The sequence below is a fragment of the Mandrillus leucophaeus genome, unplaced genomic scaffold, assembly GCF_000951045.1.
Source record: "Mandrillus leucophaeus isolate KB7577 unplaced genomic scaffold, Mleu.le_1.0 Scaffold324, whole genome shotgun sequence".
Lineage (NCBI taxonomy): Eukaryota > Metazoa > Chordata > Mammalia > Primates > Cercopithecidae > Mandrillus > Mandrillus leucophaeus.
Window position 1 is genome coordinate 1157064 of NW_012103410.1, and position 9903 is coordinate 1166966.

Consider the following 9903-nt stretch of genomic DNA (forward strand, 5'->3'; position numbering starts at 1 on the left):
ACCCAGGGTCAGTAAGGGTGGAACTGGAAAGCTCTGAACAGCCATATGAAACATAACAATAAAAATAATATGTCAGCCTTCCTTTTTTCCCCTTCAAAGATAAAAATATTAGTTTAACAACGTTTATAACAACATTTTTCTAGATTGAAAAGCTCATATAGAGAACTGAATCTTGATTTCATGAGGCAACTGGATTGCTGTCCAAAGATGTGTTGACTAATTTGGTAAAACTAGTTTCTTATTACCTAAGCATGTTGCATTGAGTATGAATTGCCTTGCTTTAAGCTAGGGAGTAGTAGGCACCACCCACAGCTTATTTATAACCACTTGGCATAGATCACTGTGATCTATGCTTGACTATTAACAAGCACCCACTTCTTATCACCTCCTCTTCCACCTCAACAAAGGAATAGCTTCCAAGACTGAGACATGACTTTAAGAAGGGAGGTGTCCTGGATAAGCCAAGACATGAAAACCCAATGTACCCATACCCCCAGGCAGACTTGCCCCTTGCCAGTGATAAATTCTACAGTTCAAATGAATATTCAACACTGCAGGCACAATTACTTATAATTGACTTTTGTTCTGTAGCAGAATTCTCTCTGATTCCTCCTCTTTGTTTATTTCACCTATTTCTTTTCATTCGGCCATTACAAATGTACCCTTATAATTTTTATAACTTTATGCACAATAATGAGCCTTCAGGGAAAGACAAGAACTACCACACTCAAAAACATCAGAAAAGATTTGCTTATGAATGAAGTCCATATTTTTGTGCTGGTTTTCCTCATTAGAGCGAGAAACAAAAATATAAATTCTAGCCAAGTACTGAGTGCTGTGGAGATCAATGTATTTCATTTAGATAATTGTAAATGACAACATGCTAGGATTGTAATTAGTCTTATGTGGTGTTATTAATTCTACAGAGGGAGCATAAAACGTCTACTAATACATTGGACTTACTCAACTCACTATTTCTGACTTTTGTCCTTAAGATCATCTTAAAGGAAGCATGGTTTGAAGACCATAATGAAGTGTTGTATGTGCCCAGTATTTTACTCTAAATAGCCCACAAGTAAGGCCTGAAGGAATTCCAGGAGCCCCACCCAGACTTGATGTGGAGGTGGGGCAGACTAGGCACTGAGCCAAAGGCGATCAGTGAGAGCCAGCTTTTGGGAGAGCCAAATGAGGCAGAGAGCTGGGATAGGGTAGATCTACCTCCAGGTTCAGGACATTCAGGGCACACCACTGAACAGGAGCTTCAGGTACCACGACACGGGGCTGGTCTGTGTTAGGATAAACCAAGTTCTTAATGGGCTTTGAATCCACAGAAACTTTGCTTGTGATGTTCAGATGAGGGCCCCATCCCTTCTGCAGAAGTCAGAGTTTTCCCAGAAAAAAAGCAATGACTGAACTACAACTAATATTTGGAGAACACCCACATAGCTAGACTCTCTATGTATTTTTAAAAATCATTAATAAAATTTTATTATGTGTTGTTATTTCCTTTGTCATATTCATTATTTTTATTTAATAACATATATTTAAAACATAGTTTACCCTTATTGTATATAATTTAAAAGATGCAGAAAAGCATGAGGAAGAAAATGAAAACCACCCTCGTTCACATTTGCATAACCTACAGATAATCACTTTTATATTGTACTTCTTCCAGTCCTTTTTTACATGTCTACATGACAAAATTAGGAATATACTGATTTTGGTAGGTAAAAAAAATGTGCACAATTCAATTACATGGCTACTTGGGGGAGGAGCCCCAGGATAAAAGAAAGTAGAAGAGGAAAAATGCGTGGGCAATTGGTTCACAGTGTTATCCTACTACACTAATATAGAACATCCCTGCACAACCATGAACTAAATATTTTTTTTGGAATATGATTGACTTATTGGGATAGGCTTCTACTTCAGGACTATTGATGCCTTATCCAGCATCATGGGGACTCCTTGACCTAAAGAATGAGATTGAGAAAGTTTATTTTACAAATCTTAAACATGTTTCTGTTTTCAGGGCAGATTCAGCCAGACTCATGACTGTGGGATGTGATTAAGGAGGGCCTAATCTGTGTTTGGGGGATGAGAGGTCTGGGATGCACATCCACATGCCTTCCAGATAGACTGAAATCTCAGACTCAAAACTAAAATATTCTAATCTTACAGCATAATCCCTGGGAGTCAGATCAACCAGTAGGTGGCATTCATGCTGGAGGAGAACCTGCATTGCCTCCACTTCTAAAACGCTTTTCCGCTAGCAGCATACTTGCCCGGAATCTATGGCACAGGGAAGTTCAGGCAGTCCTCATCACCCTGTGCAGGTGGTATTCTCACTCCCATTTTACAGATGAAGAAACTGAGGCTAGTGGAAATTAAGTAACTTGTCCGAAGTTAGATAGCTAGTAAGTGAACACAAACCTTTGTGATTTCAAAGACCATCTCTTAAGATTGGTTAACTTTTAACTAATCCTCCTAGACACACAGCCTGACCTTATCTTCCAGTCTGTCTTGCAGTTAGGTATGGCTATGTGGCACTGTCCTCTCCAATGGAATCTGAGTAGAAGTAACGGATGCCACTTCCAGGATTGGCCCATAGGAACTGTCCATACAAAATGCTCCATATTTTTTTCTCTTCCCTGTGTGATGGATAGATGTCCATGTCCAAGGAGACCTTAAAAGCCACATGTTGAGGATGGTAGAGCTTCTGTCAGCCTGGGTCTCTGAATGACTGCATGGAGCAGAGCACCTTTGCTCAACACCAATTTCCCCTTATTCAAGGCCTACTGGACTTCACATGAGGAGAAATAATTAGTAAGTATCACTACCTTAACCAAATCACCCAACAAGCAAGTGGCAAAACCAGGATCTAAAACCAGTTCTTTGTGACTTCATAAGCCTGTGCTCTTTTCACTATACCATTCTGCCTCCCTCTGCAGTCAACTAAACTACAGAAATTGTGTTCTTCCACACAGCTTGCTTTAAAAACACATGAGCTACCTAAGAAAGCTCTATTCTAGACATTTTTCTCTCTGCTAGTCTCTATGCCACACAAAAAAATAGCCAATTATATTGTTAACTGACTCATGCTGACTTTACACAATTTATATTGATTTTCAGGGTGGTAATAACCAGCTTCTGTGATTGGTGTGCAAGACTTCCTGCCTAACCCATCCTTCTTGTGGCTCAGCTTTGTAAACACTGGCCCTGGCTGGCCGTGAACAGAAGTTCTTATCTTAGACTGCATGCGACTCATCCTACTGGCATTGAAAGCCCTTCTTTGTCTTTCTTCACCTACTTAATCAAATTTACAAGCCACTGTTTGCCTCTTCTCTCAGCAGCCATCTTGGTCCTTTCAATGTTGCCTGTGTGCACTCATGCTGTATTTATGACCTGGTGCCTCTCATACTTTGAGATATAACTCAAGTCCTTCTTTCTTTGAGAATCCATATTGATGGGTCACTTTTTAAATACTTAAGGTCTGCATCAAACATTATAACAGTCGCTGTTGTTCTTTTTTATTCTTACTTGTTTTATATGCTAAGCTTTATTATCCTTTTAAGGTTTAAACTTTCTCAAGGACACTAACTGTAATGTGTACAACTTGGTAGCCAGCATAACATTTGACATAGTGTCTTATAAAAAGAAGATCCTCAATCATTAGTTTTTGAATGATTCAAGGAGTAAAGTGATGGCAACTTCTTTTATCTCTTCCATAGTGCAATCCTCAATATATTTTTTAAACAGCTATTGGCTGAATTCTACCATTGTGGTTTAGAGCTTTCTCTGAGACATTTTTGCTATGGTTTTGAAGCAGGTTCCAAATTGGTCCATAGTGACCTCCAAGGCTCTACAGGAGTGGTTCTCAAGCTTCAGCTCAGCGGGCCCCACTCCCAGAGTTTCTGATTCAGTAGGTCTCAGGAAAGGACCAAGAACGTACATTCCTACTGGGTAATGAGGAGGCTGCTGCTGGGCCAGTCGTCACGCTTTCAGAGCCACTGCCCTGTGAGCTCATGGCACTCCCTGATTCCCACCACTCTGACATAATCCCCAACTGACTTCAGTCTTGCTTACTCCACTCCAGGTTCAGCTTCCTTACACACACCAGGCATGCTCCTGCATAGAGCTTTGCCCATGCGGTTTCCCCAGATACCCACGTACTTGTTCCTTTACTGCCCTCAGGTCATTCCTCATATGTCACCATCTCAGTGGGCCTCCATAACACCCAGTTAAAAATGGCAACATCCTTCTCCCCTCACACTCTTACTGACACATATACATATATACACACACACTCTCTCTCTCTCTCACACACACACACACTCCCTATCATATCCCTTTCCTGCAATGCTTTTCTCCATACCATTTACACTATCTGATGTATTGTGTGTGTTACTTCTTTGTCTCCTGTCTATACTGCCCCCTCCCCGCCCCCAGAATATAAGATTCCTAAGGAAGGGATTCTCGTCTGTTTCATTCATTCCTGAATCCCAGAACTGAGAACCGTGTTTGGCACATAAACATTCAAAAAGAGCTGGTATTTTAATTGGATGACTGTAGGGACCACAACCCTACCTATTTTCAGACCATGAAGCATAAAGAAGACAAGCCTACAGCTGAAGTGAATTAAGCACGATCAGCTCAGTACTCACACTGCCCAGATGTGTCTAGGGGCCAGCATGAGGGTGCAGAGGAAGACACCCTAAACTCTCCAGGGCCCTGGACAGATGGCCACTCTGTCTTCACTTTTCTCATCTAGAAGATGAGGTTGTTGGATGATATATCAATATATACAACGTTGTTTCTAGCTCTAAAACTCTCTGCTTTTGTCTTCCCTTGGATCTTCATGCCACCAGAAGGAAAGTCTTAGGACCCTTGGACCTGTGAGCAGATCAGCTCTGGTCCTGAGTTGACAGTTTTCTCTTGTGGGCATTTTTACCCTTTGACTGTTGTCAATAACTTCAGCACAGCAAAGGTAGCAAAACTGTATCGTGAATCTTTTCCCAATCAAAGCTACAGCCACATAGCTGTGTTGCCTTTTTGGGTTTGTGTGAAGCAAAATTCTTTTTCCTGGGTCCTAATTGGTGCCAAATCCGATATTACTACATTTGCGTCACCTCAGAAGGCAACCCATCCAGTTTGGATAGAGGAAACATCTAGAAATCTTGCTTCTCTTTGCTGACTTTGATATATTGAGATTTGAACATATAAATATAATACCATATAAAATTATATGTCATAATTTTGGGTTTTGTGGGCTAAGTCATAAACCATGCAGGTTTATGGGCTAAGTCATAAACTGTCTTATACATAAATTCCAGTAGAGAAAAAAATGGTGGATGCTGAATTTTAATGAAAAATTTATGACAGAGAAACCTAAAATTGAGAAAATTTGATCTTACAGTTTAATTTCTGCTAATTGAGAAGCACTGGTCCATCAATTGCATTTCAGAGCACAGAGTGGAAGAAGGTTAGCACAGACTGGCTTGTGGCTTCACATCTACTAGTTATTACACCTTGGGTGGATTATTTAACCTCTCTGTGCTTCAGTTTTCCCAACTATAAAATAGAAATGACATGATAGCACCCAACTCCTAGGGCTACCAAAATGAGGTGATACAAATAACATTTTTGAAGTGGGCCAGGCACCCAACCAAGAGTCTTGACCAATGTTGCCTATTATTATTCATTGCTGAAGGCTGGAGTGAGATGCATTTAGGAAAGAGTAAGCTCAGGCAAAGGAGAAAAAATAAGAACATTGTAGGAAAAATGGAAAGATTCACAAGAAGGGAGAGGAAGAGGCAGCACAAATATGTTGGAGGAGCTCCATGTGCTTATTTGACTTGAGATTCTGTTCATTTGAACCTTTAAAAAATCGTTCATCTTTGCTTATACAGAGCTTCGTCTGGTGTGCCAAGCGTGAGGTTAATGACTGTTCATGCCAGGGTGCAAGAGTTGTCTATGCACTCAGACTTTTGTGCAAGGCTGTTTCAGATGTTCTTTTAGGGTATTTGTCTCCACAAAACTCTATGGCTGGGCCAGGAGCATCTGGAGCCTGCAACCAGGGATTTTTCCAAGAGTAATCTTTTATATTGAGGGGGAAAGTTTAAAGGTATTTTTTTTGTCTTGTTATGTTTTTAAGTAAGTTTTCACAACTACAGGCCTGTAAAAAATAAGGGTTGGGATAGCCCGAATTCCAGGCTTCTTGCTGGGCCCACTCTGCTCAATTTGCCTCTCCTTCAAAGGTGAATCAGCACTTTCCAAGGCCTGTTGACACCCTCAGAGGGTTTCCCAAGCACACTCTGTGTTTGGGGTTATTGCTCTGAGTATGTTTCTCATATGTCACTGAACTGTGCTTAGGCTGCCCTCAGGGACATTGACCCTTAGGCAAATAGATAATGTTCTCGAAAAGGCTTGAATTCTGTTCAGTGCTTTAGAATGATGAAAACTGAGGTTGGAAAAGGTTGTGAAACCTTTTGACTCTCCACAGTGGAGTCCATTATTTCCTCTGGCTTCCTCCAATTCACGTTCACGGGTAAGTAACTTATACTTGTCTCTGCAAATTCATTCCCTCTTCCCTTTAACTCTCACTTTGTGGGGTGTAGTGTTTCTGATTTATTAAAGATTGGTCTCTTGTCCTGTGTAAATAACGCTACAATACTTGGATAGAAACTTTCAGGATGCATTAATTATTTCATAACATTGTACACAATACAGATGACTCTTGGTTGCTGTCTTCTTTATAGTAATGCTAGTTCATGCATCAATCTCTTGAGAGAGAGAGAGAGAGAGAGAGTGTGTGTGTGTGAGAGAGAGAGTGTGTGTGTGTGTGTGAGAGAGAGTGTGTGTGTGGTGTACATGGGTGTGTGGTACAAATGACCAAATAGATTGAATAATCTGCTCAAAGTAAAAATACCAGTGGGCTTCTTTTTTAACTTGGCGTTATGAAAGCACAATTCTGTTTGCTCTGATAATCACAAATTCAATGATCACAAATTCTACCCTTGAAAGCTGGTTTGATACAGAACGACGCTGACTTTATCTTTTCTCCAACACCGTACTCATTTCCTCATTCTCCCGGTTTTCAAAAATATAAATACTGAAAAAAAATTAGCTGTGGATGCATGTTTAGAGGGGAGAAAGTTGGTTTCTAGGACTTAATTTCAGTTTTTAGGTTACCCAAGCCAGTGGGAATCACATATCGCTAATGACTTGAGCACAGAGATCAAATATTATTTACACTTCACACTCAGAATAAAAGACAGTATTTGTCAACATTTTTGAGGGGGAATAGCTTTTTAGAGATGTTAGAGACAAATTATAGTGGTTATAACCTAAAACTTTAATATTCTGATCTAGTAGTGGTTATTATTAAATATTTGAAGTGATAACTTATTTACGAGCTCTTGTTTAACAGAAGTTCTTTTCTATGAGTAACCACATCTCCTCACTGCTTACCCCCTCACCTTGGTTCTCCCTGCTGTGCTCTGTAACACTGTGATTGCCTCTGATTGAAGCCTCCGTTTCCCTGTCTGGGAGCTTCTGTTTACACTCCTCCCCACTCTAGATTGCAAGCCCCTTGAATAATTTTCTTTTCCTAGTACCAAGAATAATGGTGACAAATATTAGTGGATGACTCCTAAAAATTGATTAAGAAGCTATTTAGGGGGAAAAATGCCCATTTTGTGGTTTTAAAATGCTACAATTGCCATAAAATGCCCAAGTTTCATTGCAGAAATCAAATACTGGAGTTACGTTTTGCTTGGTCAAGAGGAAAGAACTGTACATTTAGAGACAAAGAATTGCTGTGGCAGTTAACTTTGTTGTTACATTCTATTTTTTTCCTAAGCAATTCTTTAGTCCTCTACCTCAGTGGTGCCTCTGAAAAAAGGACTTATGTGGCCAATGGGATCACGTGTATTTATTTCCCTTCTCTATCAGCCATAGCCCTCAAGGCTGGAAGGGCCTCATTTTAGTCTAATCCCAGACAGGGTGTCCCACAGTGTTCAGACACAGCATCAACCCACAGTGAGCTTATCTGGAAAGTAATGCTTTTCTATTTTCCTTGTTTCTTAGCGTATATTAATGTTTCTTTCCTCCTTTAATGATCTTTCAGATAAAGAAATCGTTTGCTGAGCTCATAATAACAAAGGTGTCCTACCTACATTTTTAAATGTCAGCAGTGAAAGATGTTTTAAGGGTTTTTTTAAAAAAAAGAAAAGAAAAGAAAACTGTAGCTTAGAAAAGACCTCCAAATTGAAGAGGAGCAGGGGCAATTCTGTTCTCTCAGAGCAGCTCTATGAAGGGAGAGTTTGTGGGGCTGGAGTCTTGAGAGGCTTTACTGAGGGCAAGACTTCACAAGAGAAAAGCCACAGAGGGACTCTTGCATGATCAGACTATTCAGTGTGATGTGGGGCATGGTGGGGGGAGGTGCTCTCCACTCCCAGGCCTGGCCTGGTTCCCCTCACTGTCCTCAGCTCCTCAATGGCTTTGAGAGCATTCAGATTCTTCCTACCATCTTGATCTGAATGTGGAAAAAACTCTTCCTCCTTAATTAAGTCTAGAAAAGGTCAACATGTTTCAAAAAATAGCATTTGGGTGAAAATTAAATGGAAAGTGGAACAAATCTTTGCAGAGAAAATGAAAAACCCTAGAACACAGACAGAGTCACCTCTGCCTCTTGGTCTGGTGGGATTTCTATTCTTCTCAAACCGATTTCCTAACCTCTCTGGGTGTGGGCTCCAAGTCCCAAGCCTTATCAGGGGAACTATTTAAAGTATAAGTTTGATCATAATCTTTTCTTACCTAAAGACTTCATCAGCTTCCCATGGCCTTTTGGATAAGGTCCCAAGTTCTCAGTGGTAAGGATCATGAGGCCCCAAAGGATCAACCAGCCACATCCTCCCAAGTTGCCCATCCGCCTCCCCAAGATTCACTGGGCTCCTTCAGCCTTGGACCCGGCTGCCCTGTCTCTTGCATCTGGGCCTTTGCATGTGTCCTTCCCTGCCTGGACTGCTCTTCCCTCTCCTCTTCCCATGGCAAACTTGCTCTCATCTTCAATGTCTCATGCTAAGCACTTGCTCCAGAGCCTTCTATAGCTCTCTAGACAAGGCAGCTCCTCTGCACGAGGACCCAGGAGATGCCTGTATTTCCCCTTTCCTCACTGCCATCCTGCTTGATGCCTAATTTCCCAGATATTGTCTGTCTTCCCTGCCACACTGTAAGTTCCATGAGGGTAGGGCTGGTTGGAGGGCTGGTGCTCCACACAATTTTTAGGGTAGGTAAATCAGGACCTCAGAGATTTCTTCCTGGGCCTCAGGCTGCCCTGAACTGATCTCACAGTACAGGGTTGACATTTTCTGCAAAGAGCTATATAGTGAATATTTTAGGTACGGGAGACAGAAAGGGTCATACAGTCTGTCATTGGAGCACAGAAGCAGCCAAAGACCATAGAAAATGAATGGGTGTGACTGTATTCCCATAAAACTGTATTTACAAAATAGGATGGTAATAGTATCTTTCAGTCCAGAAGAACTCAGCTCTGGAGACACCTTTTCTCAGCCCTGACCCCCCTTTTTTTTCTTCAATCCTTCTACAATAACAATAGCCAGTTGCTAGCATTGATCCCAGCCACTGGTGAACGTCAGACTGTCCATCTGTTGCTCCAGGCTGACATCCCCACCAGTTCACACTAGCAGCCTTGCTGTAGTGTCCAGTAGTGGGCACTGATATTTTATGCTCTCAGGATCTTTGATTTCTTCCTGGCATGGCTTGTAGAACCCTGTATCTCCTCCAATTTTGGCAGCCTCAGGACCTTTGTGGTACTGCTCATTTGGGCCCATTTTTATTTATTTATTTATTTTTTATTGTACCTTAAGTTATAGGGTACATGTG